A 14,186-nucleotide genomic window follows, 5' to 3' on the forward strand; every position below is an offset into this window, starting at 1 on the left:
TGTCTTATGGAACATCGATCATGGGTCAATAGGCAGAAAATAAGGTTCCCTAAAAATATAGGGCAGAGGGCCTTCTTCAATCTCACAGTTCTAGAGCTGGTCAGGAATTTTTTGATGAAATATTTTTTCATCAGAAAATGATGATCCCTCAAAATGTAAGCTGTTGGTTGGGTTTGACAAATTTCTCATTTTGAAAAAAATTAAGAAAAAAAGCTTTTGAAATTGTTGAAATATCCTGTTTTGAGCTTTTTGAAAATTAAAAGTTCTGTTTTTCAATTTGTTTAAATAGTCAAGCTAATAATGATAAACCAAAAATAAATAAATGAGGTCAAACATAAAATTAAATATTTAAGTTTTGATTGACCTGAACTGATTTTTTTCAGATTGTTGGTTTGTGAACATTTTCAAGATTTTGACTATTTGTCCTGATTCAGGATGAAAAAATATTCTGAAATCTTGAAAATGTTTCCAACATGGGAAACCTCCATTTCCCAGCTCTATGCAGCTTACCTGGAAGAAAGTTATATAATCTCTTCTTCTTCTAGCTATCTGGTTTACTGCATTTTCCATCAAATTTATCTTCTGTGCATCTGTCTATGTTTTCTTGTCGCCCTAAATGGGAAGATGCAAGTGCTCAGCACTACATAAAATAGAATGTCACCTTTGTTCAAGAGCATAAGCTAAGACACTGCTGTACGAAGCCTGCCATGATCAACAAAAATAGAAATGTGAATAATGATTACCGCAGAAGTTTATCTTGTCACCTTGCCACTGGTGTTTGTATTATTCATTTTGGTGTCTTCCTTAAAGAGGAGATAGACTTAGATTGTGAAATGTACCAAAATATGTGGATAAAAATCTTGGATGATCGTTAGATGAAATGCTGTACAGATGTGTGATTTTAATTAAAGGTGAATTAATGTGGCTTTGAAAAATAAATACATTAAACATGTAAAGCCTCTGTAATACTTAGAGGTGGACTCTAAGAAACACACCCTGACTAGCTGGGGTACTGGGTGTCTGGTGTCAGTCACCCTTTTACCATTTTGTCTCTGTCAGGGTTTCTTCCCCACTCTGAACTCTGGGGTACAGATGTGGGGACCCGCATGAAAGCCCCCCTAAGCTTATTTTTACCAGCTTAGGTTAAAAACTTTTCAAAGGCACAAATTCCACCTTGTCCTTGAACAGTATGCTGCCACCACCAAGTGATTTAGACAAAGAATCAGGGAAAGGACCACTTGGAGTCCTATTCCCCCAAGCCCTACACTCCCTTTCCTGGGGAAGGCTTGAGAATAATATCCTCACCAATTGGTGCAGGTGAACACAGACCCAAACCCTTGGATCTTAAGAACAATGAAAAATCAATCACTTTCTTAAAAGAAGAATTTATTTAAAGATAAAAGAATCACCTCTGTAAAATCAGGATGGAAGATGACTTTACAGGGTAACAAAAGATTCAAAACACAGAGGATTTCCCCTCTAGGCAAAACTTTAAAGTTACAAAAAACAAACAAACCAGGAATAAACTTTCCTCTTAGCACAGGGAAAATTCACAAGCTAAAACAAAAGATACTCTAACGCATTTCCTTGCTATTACTTACTATTTCTGTAATATCAGATGTATCATTTCAGTGGGAGCTGGATTACTTGCTTGGTCTCTCCCTTTGTCTCTGGAGAGAACACCCACACAGCCCAAAACAAAGCCTCCCCCCCCCTCCCCGGATTTGAAAGTATCTTCTTTCCCCATTAGTCCTTCTGGTCAGGTGCCAACCAGGTTATCTGAGCTTCTTAACCCTTTACAGGTAAGAAGGGATTTTATGCTACCCTTAGCTGTATGTTTATGACAGTGTCATAAAATGTAACAAGGATAAAACCAAGGGGGTTGTAGAAATTAAACAGACATGTAAAATGAATAGTGCTAAAACCTACAGGTATAAATGAGAATAATATCCTCCATATTCATTGTACAGAAGTTTTAAACTACCCAAGAAAATTATGTCCCCATTGTAGAACTCTCTTGCATAGTTTAAAAATTATATACAAAGGATATCCATCGCCATTAAATTTAATAGAACTTTTCTGTAAAGGTCATTTCCCTGCATATAGTACCTTACAGTTGTGTTTCATCTTAAAAATAGAATTAACTGTGACTTACACAAACCCGCTGTTCTCCCATGTTTATTATTGTCAATTAAATTATTTACATGAGAGATGCTGATTCAGGAAACCAAGGTTATTTGTGGTAAAGGACAGAGGTTGTCACACTTCCACTTCAGCTGGTCCTTCTCATTTAAGCCCCAGTAGTATCCTTTGAACTGGTTCTCAAATTACTTTCTGGGAAATGCTGAAGGAGTGGTGTGGCAAGTGTTTTATGTGGTGCTACTGGGAAGTAGCCAAGCAAATCTGTTTCTGCAGAAATGGGAATTAGGGTATTCCACTTGTTACTGCTTTATACCTTTTCCTGGTCTAGTTTTCCTACATAAGCCATATGTCTACATTAACATTCAAGAGCAGCCTAGTAGTTAAAGTGAAATTCTGTTATGGGGATCCCTTGGAGCAGATTTTATTTTGATTTGATTGTTAGAAACGGAAATTCCCATCTTGCAAGGTGAGAAGCAAGAATGAGGCATGTAGTCACCAAATTATTAAATCATTTGGTTACCATTATTTTTACTGCTGTCATCTTTTCTTCCTCACTGTAATTTCTGTGCTGTGCAGGATTATACAATGTGGTGGTGAAAATACCAGAGTCCATGGGAGCCTTGCTTATATTAGCCTTCCCATCATTGCCGCTGAACCAGCAGCATGGTGGGACATTTTAGGGGAAAATAAACCAGTAAAAGTAAATGTGCAGGACTGGATTTAATAGTTTGTGAATACAATCTTCAAAAGCACCTAAGTCCCATTTACAAAAGTGACTTAGGCACTTGAGAATTTAAGGGATTTTCTAATGGGGGGGTTAATCTGCAGTGAGTTGATACGTTTGTTAACTAACAGTACACAATCCACACTAATAGCGTGCTATAGGAGAGCTGTGCCCTCTTTCAATTTACATCATTGGATATGCATGCTGGGGGCTTGCTGTGCATTAAGCATGTGTATTCTTGGAGGGTATCTCAGGGTCCTTTGCTTTGCTGCTGAGCAGTGTACATTCTGGGATTTCTGCTGCTGTGCACTGTGGGATGCATAGCACAAGCCAGGGGAATTCTGGGATTTGGGATCAAATTTAAAAAAATCCATGATTCCAGTCTCTCCATTCCATGCTTCCTGTCCTTCTGGGCAGGCTAGCGGCATTTTTGAATTGCTGTTGACAGCACGGACCCAATAATGTGCTGTGCCTCAGTGCCGCAACTGGGTGACTTGAAATTTGAACTTTGCCCACTGCACAACTGAGAAGGTGATGTGGCAGCAGAAGCAGCAGCTTTGAAGATGAGGATGACGCCAGGCAACTGCTATTCCAGGAGCAGTTCCTGGAGCAGCTTCACATGGTGCAGTGCTGTTTCGGGGCTCAGGAAACCAACATCAGTTGGTGGGAAAGAATCATTCTGCAGACCTGAGATGAGCAGCAGTGGTGACAGAATTTCAGGATGGTAAAGCAACTCATTTTTAGATCTGTGCCGAACTAACCCCAGAGCTGCAGTAGCAGAAGACCAGTGTATGGGGTCACATACCCATTGAGAAGCATGTCACTATTGATATCTGGAAACTGGCCAGCCCTGAATGTTACTGTTCCATTGCCAACCAATTCAGTGTAGGGAGATCAACTCTTGGGGCTGTAGTCATGTAGATGTGCACTGCCATGCATAAAATACTGTTGCACTGGATTATAAAATCTGGTAATGCTCAGGAGATTATTTATGGTTTTGCACACATCGGGTTCCCAAACTGTATTGGGGCAATTGAGGGACCCATGTGCCCCCCACCCCACACCAGGGCTCAGAGTTTATAAACAGAAAGGGGTATTTCTCCATGGTGATCCAAGGGCTGGTTGACCATTGTGGCAGGTTCACAAACATAAACGTAGGTTGGTCTGGAAAGGTCCATGATGCTGGGATATTTTGGAACTCAGCTCTATTTACCTTAATGAATAAAGGACAGTTTGCCCCCAGGATCACTATATACACTAATGATGTGGAGATTCCTCCAGTTACCTTGAGAGACCTGGCTTATCCTCTTCTGCCCTGATTAATGAAGCTATCCACAGGCCACTTGGACAGAAAGAAGGAACTGTTTATCTATTGCCTCGGTAGTTGCAGAGTGTGCATTTGGCCATCTGAAAGGAAGGAGGCACTGTTTGTGGAATAGGTTGGAGGCTGCAGAATAAAAGTGCCTAGGATTATAACTGCACATTGTATTTTGCACAATATTTGTGAGAGTAAGGCAGAAAGCTGTAGCAGTTTGAGCAGCCAGAAAAGTGTCTGGTAGAAAATAAGAATCAGCCACGGCAAGATTGTCAGGGATGCCTATTGCTCTTGCATTGAGTCTGAGGCCTGAAAATGTGCAGGTGTACACACAGCTGTCATCGGGAGGGTGGGGGAGAATGGATAGATTGTGAGCAGTGCAGTCTCATTGGTGGGTAGTAGAAGTGGCACGTTGTGGCATTGTGTATTTTATCTGTGCCTTTATACCTTTGTAAAACCCTGATTTATAGAAAATGTAAGGATTTTTTGTGTAAAATGCATTCTTAAATGCATTGCCGATTCTTTATTAATGGATTTTTAACATTTATTTTATTATTATTCATTATAGAAACAGAAATAAACCTTTAATTAAAACAATAATAAGACAAAGCTTTAAAGTGGTATAGTACAGTGGAGGGCAGAACACACCCGTGGAGGGGTGCCCCAAGGGTCGGTCCTGGGGCCGGTTTTGTTCAATATCTTCATTAATGATCTGGAGGATGGCATGGACTGCACCCTCAGCAATTTGCAGATGACACTAAACTGGGAGGAGTGGTAGATACGGTGGAGGATAGGGATGGGATACAGAGGGACCTAGACAAATTATAGAGGATTGGGCCAAAAGAAATCTGATGAGGTTCAACAAGGACAAGTGCAGAGTCCTGCACTTAGGACGGAAGAATCCCATGCACTGCTACAGACTAGAGACCGAATGGCGAGGCAGCAGTTCTGCAGAAAAGGACCTAGGGGTTACAGTGGATGAGAAGCTGGATATGAGTCGACAGTGTGCCCTTGTTGTCGAGAAGGCTAATGGCATTTTGGGCTGTATAAATAGGGGCATTGCCAGCAGATCGAGGGACGTGATCATTCCCCTCTATTCGGCATTGGTGAGGCCTCATCTGGAGTACTGTGTCTAGTTTTGGGCCCCACACTACAAGAAGGATGTGGAAAAATTGGAAAGAGTCCAGCGGAGGGCAACAAAAATGATTAGGGGGCTGGAGCACATGACTTATGAGGAGAGGCTGAGGGAACTGGGATTGTTTAGTCTGCAGAAGAGAAGAATGAGGGGGGATTTGATAGCTGCTTTCAACTACCTGAAAGGGAGTTCCAAAGAGGATGGATCTAGACTGTTCTCAGAGGTACCAGATGACAGAACAAGGAGTAACGGTCTCAAGTTGCAGTTGGGGAGGTTTAGGTTGGATATTAGGAAAAACTTTTTCACTAGGTGAAGCATTGGAATGGGTTACCTAGGGAGGTGGTGGAATCTCCTTCCTTAGAGGTTTTTAAGATCAGGCTTGACAAAGCCCTGGCTGGGATGATTTAGTTGAGGATTGGTCCTGCTTTGAGCAGGGGGTTGGACTAGATGACCTCCTGAGGTCCCTTCGAACCCTGATATTCTGTGATTCTATAGACCTATTGCAGGAGTGGGTGGGTGAGGTTCTGAGCAGGAGGTGAGACTAGATGATCATGATGGTCCCTGCAGGCCTTTAAGTCTATGAGTCTATGAATTCAGTGTTTTGGGTATGAATCTGCAGACTCAGGCACAACTTATTCAGGGGACACAGCCAAAGAGAAGGCATCTCAGATTCTGCTGGAACCTTCGACCCTGCCCTAATATTTTCTGTGTTGTTTTTCTCTGCCACTTTATGTGTCACGCGATGATAATGTGACACCAAATGTGTTCATGTAGACATCACCAATGTGTGTGTCTCTTTCTGTCATCTATCTATATATTATCATACACAGCAGTATGTTTCTGAGCACCTTCTAGGACTCTCATCAAGCTCTGCAAATTCACCTGTCCATTTGTATCACACTTGAAGCTTACAGCATTAATAGCTCAGCATTCTTTTAATCTCTCTTACTTGTCCTTCAGTTTTCAAAAGAACCCTTACAGGTACCACTTTACAGCTCTTATCTGTACTAATTTTCATTTGCCTGGAGATGTTGAAATTACAGTTTGGGAGATGGAAGCTAGATACTTATTGTTTGCAGCTTGAAGGGTTAGAAATAACACAGATCTGTCTATTCACCTCCCTACCCCCCACCCCTACATATAGTAGGAAGCAGCTGTTCTCCTTTGCTTCCCTCCCCCCCCCCCCAGGATATCCACAGTTGTTATGGAAACAGAGAAAAGCCTCTGTAGTTCGTCCAGAACTGTGTGTTTAAGAAAGTGCACCCAGTCTGCTGAACAGCTTTGTCAACGTCAGATGGTACATGACTTCCTGGCTGGCTCCACTACAGTGGTTATTGCTCACCCAGGAGAAACAATGGCACAGCAAATCTTTCACTTGTTTTCTTCTGTTTTAACAAACATCCTGTAAATGTATAGCAGTGACATGTGCTTTATTTTCCTTTCTGGTGTTGTGTCACATGGGGCTTTTATACGCTGCCTTGGCACTCGGCACCTCAGGAAAATAACGTCAATGGGAAATATGCATAAAGGTGAGCCATGTGGTCACTGGGGAGAGTTTGGGCCAGGAAGGCTAACAGCAGGGTAAAATGAAGCCTTTTAAATTTACCATGTTAAGAGAAGGTAAACAACAGTGGGGAAAAACAAGTCTTGGAAGAAATCTGGCTGATGGTGATGATCAATTCATTGATAAATTCATGTAATTATAGGTTTATTGGGGTTGTTTTGCTACATATGGCTGCTAATTGCCAGCTTGATTTAAATCCTTAAAAACAGGAAGTGGAGTATAATGGCTTCCTCTTCCTTTAAAGGTCCGATGTCTCTCAACATGCATTTTAACTGATAGGGAACTATTATCTGTCAATGGTTTAGTAGGATTGTGTAATGGTCTTTTTAATCTTATTGTCCTCAGCTATCAATAGTTGTGTGGCATTTTCCTGCAGGCTCTAATAATAATAATAATCATCATCACCCATGGTGGTGATTGATTAATGTTTTTATGGTACTTTGAAAATAGAAAGCACTACATCAGTGATGTAATGAGCAATGTGTTTCAAATTTTAGTTATGTATACTAACAGCTTTTCTTTGTCTTAATATGACATGTTTGTTTAATACCAAAGAGGCTACCTTTCCACTAGCTATTTTCTCATAGACTCTGTTGACTTTTCTTTGAAAACTTGCTATGAGGATTTGTTCAGAATGAGTGCTACAGGACATCTAGATTTCACACAACTGGCTCAATTTGTTTGGGAATAAGCTCAATATCTTTGTATGATAATGCAAATGAATTTCATCTGCCCCTTCCCCTTTACTTGCCCTACTTAATCTCTCAGGAGTTGGAACATCAAATCTGTGAAGAAAGTAGGTTACAGTTTGTCTTTTTTATTGACTTTTTGAAGAAAATCCACCAAGAGAGCTGCATTAGATATGGATATAGAAATCCGATGCTCTCCTTTTCACCACTGTATCATATTTATACATGTTATATGTTGAAAGGAGCATGACACTGTAATAAGGACATAAAAGTGGCCATGATGGGGCTTAATCCTGTCACCTGTAAGACAAGGGGTTAAAAGCCAATTAGTGTACCTGTCATTGTTTTCTCCTGGCCTGGTTGGGGGGGGGGGGGGGGGTTTGAGATAGGTAAGGATCATTAGGCACCTGGGCCTTATAAGGAAGTTGAAGCAACTCAATATGAGAGAGACTGTAAAGGAGCCAGGATTTTCCTGTGGAGAGAAGCCTACAGAAAGTAGGTTAGCCTGAGAGGTGGAAGAGCAGTTAGTTCAGCAGAGAAGGTAGAAGCCTGAGAACCAAAGGGAGGCCATGCTAAGCACAGGGGGCTTGGAAGTAGGAAGTGGCCCAAGGAAACACCAGGATGTCTGAAGAAGCAGAGGTAGCTGCTTAATACAGGGCCCCTGGGCTGAAACCTAGAGTTGAGTGGGCCTGTGTTCCCCTACCAGCCTGTGAGGAAGGGTCATGCACACCCAATGGAAAGAATATTGAACCCAGGGTGGGGCTGAAGACGGACTCCAAAGGACAAGCTGAGGAACAGCCCAAGGGGATGGGGGCGAAGGCTTTCTTGCGTTGGGAGATTTTATGAACTTTCAAGTTAGACTTTTATGTTCCACCAAAAAGAGGACTGAACTTCATGTGTCTTGGCCAGAGGGCTGAGCCAAGGGAGAACTGTAGAGCGGCAGATGGCCTGAAGGAGGCAATGAGACAAGGGCCCCTTGCAACACTGCAGCCTGATACATGGGGACAATGCAGGTGGTGAGTACAATGCCTTACAGTGGCATTTCAAAATGCAAAAGCTACAATTCATTCTTTGGGGAAATACTTAAAGGCTGCCTCTCAATGGTTGTTAAACTACTGTCTTGAGACTGATTATGTTTGTTACTCATAGTTTTGATTACTTATTTTAAATGGTCCTCTGCATTCTTTTTTTTTATACAGGAAACAAGCATAAGAACTATTTCTACTTTTTTACTCTGTCTTATTTAGAGCCACTGAGTAAACTTATTGACCTGATTGGTGTTGCCCCCATCTACAGTAGGGCTAAATTTGGTCCCACATTTGTAGCTTTAGATAAATAATTAAATCAACCTGTGAATCTCTGCGCATGCACATTCTGTTATATGCCTCATACTCTTAGAATCTAAGCTATTGATTTCAACACTGTTGGTATTCAAATAGATAATTAAAAAGAAACAGATACTTAACTGCATCACTGTTGAATAAAGAATCCCCATGCATCTCAGGTCTCTCTCATGCTTCCTCTCTTTGTGAAAATGCAAGATGGAAAGCACTGTAGAAAGGTACCAATCACTCAAACGCTAACAGCAGGAGGCTATTATCTCTGCCATTACCTCTGTTAAGGAGCTGATCTTGCAAGGTATGGAGCATCTCAACTCTCACTGAATTCCACATGAATTGAGAGTGCTGAGGGTTAGTTAATTTTCTCTAGTGTGGTGAAGATTTGTCATGACTCCTCTCTCCCCACAACAGGAAACTTAGCTCTGATAATGGTTAAAAACCATTAATTCCTGTTAGAGAAGGGTCTGTAACCATATGTATGTGTTCAATTACCTGAGCAGTTTCTTTGATATTAAATTTGCATACCAGTATATGAAAGTTTCAGTCCCAGCAAAGTAACCTATTGGTGTGGGGTTTTTTGCATTTCTGTATATAGTTATTATAATATAGCTTTATTACTCATGTAGCACCACAGTTGGGTTTGAAAAGATCTACCTGAGTCATTTATTAACATTTCTGTTAGAACAAAACAAAAATCAAACAGCAGCAACAGCTTTGAAATGTTCTTCTATTAGCATTTCTGGGTGTGCCATTTTCCAAATGGCATTTACCACTGCACTGCTAATTGGATGGTTTTTTTCCCTTTGCAAATGAATACTTAATTGACTACTGGGTAATATAAGTTGTATTGAGGTAATACTCATAAAAATGGTAATAAACACAATGGCAAGACTCCGGAGCCCTAGTAAAGGCAAGCGCTATTCACGGTTTCCATCTCTTCCCTCACTCCGCTTTTCCAGCCTGCTACCACTGCTGCTTTGCCAGTGTACTTCCCTCACCTTGCATAGCCTGAGGCAACCTTGGTATCCTAATCAATGGCTGCTGAATCAACCCATTCCCCTCACAGGTAGAAGAACAGGTAGTACCTTAATACCCTATACTAATCCATTGCAACACCTATTCTTGGGAACTGGGTGAATTTAGTACTATGCTGAAAAATCCAGATATTTCTGCTGAGACTTCTAAAAGATACTAAAAAAGTTAGTCCCATTGACTTTAGTGGGAGTTGGGTGCCTAACTCTCCCAGGCTTTAGAAAATCTAAGCATTCAGCTTTTCTAGCTTAAACAATGAGGAGTCTTCGTGGCACTATAGAGACTAACAAATTTATTTGGGCATAAGCTTTCGTGGGCTATACAGATACAGACTAACATAGCTACCCCTCTGAAACTTTTTCTAGCTTTTTTTTCTGAGGCCCACTAATAGACTATATACATGCTGTAATGAACTGTAGCTGAATTTACACCACTCTTGCTGAAGCAAGCAAGCTGCCTTCAGTGTAGATCCATTTATCTTCCTAAGATAATATGCTGCATTTGTCTGTCAACATATCATAAGCAGGAGATTTATTAAAAATAATATCAAGTAAAAGCACCCAGGAGGGAAATGAGTGTAGATGAAGCAATGTCATACAAAATGTATTTTGTAGTTTTCTAAGTAAGCTCAGTGCTCTGAGAACTCATGGAGAGTTTGGCAAAAAAAAAAGTGATGTTTAAAAAAAATCACAGTGAAGTATTAAAAATATTATGTATAATTATAGTGGATTTTCCTGTGAACATTTTAGAATGGCTGTATATAGTAGGTATTTTTGGTCTCTTCAGATTGTTTTGACTTCTTATTTTGAATCTCTTGCTGGGTGGTTGCTGAAATTTTAAGCTCATGATAAGGAGTTAATAAAAAAGTCCAGAATTAGGTATAGTTATGCAGTACCTATGCAGTATAGTGAAATACAGCAACCTAGAAATTATGTGGGGTCATTTCCTACTTCCATTGAGGTCTTTGGTCTTTGGTCATTGACTTGAATGAAATCAGGATGTGGCCCTAGAATACAAAAACTCCTCTTTAGTTTTGCAGTGGACTTCTAGGGTAGGCACGTATGTCATTTTTTGTCCTGTTATTGTCAAGATTGTCTATGTTCCTGAAAGTTGAGCATGCAGGATAGTAGGAGAATTTTCAGGAGCAAAGCAAAATCATGAGAACCCCAAAGATGGATATTGAGAAGGTGTCGCAAGTATGGCACTCCAAATCAATGGCCAATCTCTCATAAATTTTGGCCCTCCTTTCTTGCTCTCTATGGGGAACTCTCCCAGTGTGGGCAGCCTGTCAGAATCTTGTATCAGCTAGTTCTGAAATGAGCACACAGTCTTTCCCCTATGCATTTGTAACCCACTAGTCAGTGTGCATTACCCATCTGTATCTGAACCACAAAGGATATGAGTCTATCACAGGTCTCTGCTAGAGAGTCTGGGAGCGGGGGGAGAGTTAACTCAAGTTGTAGAGACTCATGCTTTTTTTAGCTCTTGAGGTCCCCAGTTCAGTTGCTGATGTCTTCTGAGCCAAGATGGTAGCTGTTGCCCATTGCCTAGGCCTTTTGGGTTTCTGCTGAGTTTGACATAATCTGCAAAATGCTTTGTCTCTTGTGTATTTTAAGAATGTATGGAGTTTATCAAGTATATTGGAGCTTTCCACATAACATAACTCCTGTTAAAAAAACAAAACCAGATCACTACCAAACTTACTGGATGGAACATCAGCTCTGTGTAGTCAATGTACTTTTCATGTGCCAAATGAAAATATATTTAACTGAACACCAGGGTACTTCATTAACAAATTCCTGATACAGCAGTAGAGGGCCAGAACTTGGAGACTGCCTATTGGATGGCTGGTACAGCACAGGGGAGTTCTCTTATGCAAAGGGAATTTTCAGTTGGCCAGGTCAACCTGCTTTAAGTCTCCTGTGCACCATTGGAATGATGCAGTGCAGAGCTCACACGGTTGGGGATCTGGTACGGAATGTTGGTGCAATAGTGTTTCACTGAATATATGGCTACTTCACAGTTTTATCTGTTATAGTAAATATTTACACTCTTTAGAGTATAGCAGTCAAGTGATGATTATCACAGCAAACTTCATACAGGGACACTATACATTCTAGAAAGCATATTCGAAAAATCCAAATATGTAATGTAGTTGCTTCGCTAGGCTGGTTTGAACAGATAAAGTGCTGTGGGGCAAAAATTAATAAATCCCCTCTTAGTTTAAGGATCTTTTAAAATGAGCTCACGGTATTATAGTTTGCAGAAGACGTTGAATCTTAATCACTATGCCATGGGTTGGATATAATTTTAGGGATTTTTACATAACTTAAAAGCCCATTTATATGAAAGATAATTTTGTGAACATTAATCAAATACTTTAAGCCATTTGAAGAGTGTTGCCTGCTCTTGTGATCTGGAAGAAAGCTGAATTTTTGATGCATATTCTTCTTTGGTAATTATTTCTGCACAAGCTGAAAAGGAACCATCCTATATGTTTCAATAAAATAAACAACGGAAATATGAATTTTAAAATGATAAACATACCCATAATATAAAGCACAGTACCATGACTTTTAGGGAAAAAGTCGTATCTATTAGAAAATGTAACTGTATAGGTCACACTCCCTCTCTCTGTCTTAATTCATTCTCTTTTTGGCATGTGTACATAACTTCCATTGACATTAATGGAGGTTATGCGTGCATACAAAGATGCGAAACTATATATTTGTCTTTGGCAAGTAAACACATCCAGATTTCATGGCTAACATCAGATTCCAATGCAAGGGTTCATCCTATGTAAGTCTATAGGCACTCTAAAGTGTGGCAACATACATGTTGGGGAGGGAATGATACTGAAGAAGGTATAACTAAAGCCAACTTTAGATTTTCTTTTGGCTGACTTAAAATCACCTTTGAATTTGGCCCAATAACTTGAATTTATCCTAATTGTCAGAAGCACTTTCTAAGATTTATATAACGTCCATCAAGATGAAAGTGATATCCTAGGCTTTGAAATATTGATGACAAACAATAAAAACAAAAAACAAATTGCCTGACTTTGTCAGAGAAAAGGTTTCTTTAATTATTTTTTTAATGATCCATCCTAAGAACACCAGACTGTTCATTCCAGGTTTGAAGCAGCTGGCAGAGCTGCAGTTGACACAGGCATATAATAGTGTTTTTGGGAAAAGGGGATTCCAGGACAAACTTGAAGTGAATTGTGAAGTAGAGGCTTACAGATCACCTCCCTCTGCTAAGCATGATTTGAGCCAGAGCCTTCATGTTCCCAAAAATTCAATTTAAATTTGAATTGGAAAAAAAACCAGCCCTTAAAGATATGAAAAAAAGGTCTTGATTTGAAACAAAAGGTATTAATTTCTATGATGATAGAACAGCATGATGTTTGATTTAAAGCCTTTCATACTCAAGGTATCGCACAGAACTTTACAAATATTAATTTGTCATTAGATTCTCAGCAGTGGTACACCCTCATCTTTGGATGGTAGAATTTGTTTTACTGTCTCGGTGTTGGTCATGACACTAAGGTTTTTCTTAGCTCTTTAAGAAAAAGTCAATGGAATCTGTAACTTCCTTCTAGACAGGCAGAAAACCCACACATTCTAATTTCAATGGCAACATTTCCAGTCCTGAAGCTCCCCTTTAGTTCTACACTGCAATATCCATGTTAATTATGAAATCAAGTACTGGTGTTGGATTTGAGTCCATGACACTGTGTCCTAGAGGCACTGGGGGCTAACAGAGTCCAGTTGAACAAAAAAACCATGATGACTGCTTTTGGGAACTGTAGCATGTGGAATTAAGAAGTTTTTGTTTGTTTTGTTTTGTTTGTTTTTGTTTTGCAAATAAGATGATGTGTTGGACTTTAGGCAAAAGTGTCCAGGAATTATATGCTTCAGACCGAGAGAGCTTCTAAAATGTCAGCAATCCTACCAAAGCATAAAAGGGCATATCTCAGTGTCTGCAACCCAAACCACTTTGAGCTCTGATCTTGACAGGTTTGTCAAGGCTAAAGCAGGTTTGGGCTGTGCAGTACTTGGATGGGTGTCTTCCAGGGTAAATCCTAAGAATCGAACACAAGTTTTATTGCTATGTTCCTTGAGGAAAAAGGCACTCTTCCCTCTGAGTTGGTACCAAATCATTGTCCCAGACGAGGTGCTCTTTATGGATGAGACATGTAACTGAGGTGTTACTGGACCATCTGTGGTCATTAGAATTCCTATT

At 40.2% G+C, this 14,186-nt stretch overlaps 1 protein-coding gene across 2 annotated transcripts in view; it reads left to right on the plus strand.

Annotated features, from left to right (window-relative positions):
• Window positions 1-14,186, plus strand: part of LOC113406893 (calcium-activated potassium channel subunit alpha-1) — a 911,445-nt gene that overhangs the window by 237,375 nt on the left and 659,884 nt on the right. The gene's annotated exons all lie outside the window — the stretch shown is intronic.

This window comes from Terrapene carolina, unplaced genomic scaffold (assembly GCF_002925995.2).
Source record: "Terrapene carolina triunguis isolate 2854851 unplaced genomic scaffold, T_m_triunguis-2.0 Scaffold148, whole genome shotgun sequence".
Lineage (NCBI taxonomy): Eukaryota > Metazoa > Chordata > Testudines > Emydidae > Terrapene > Terrapene triunguis.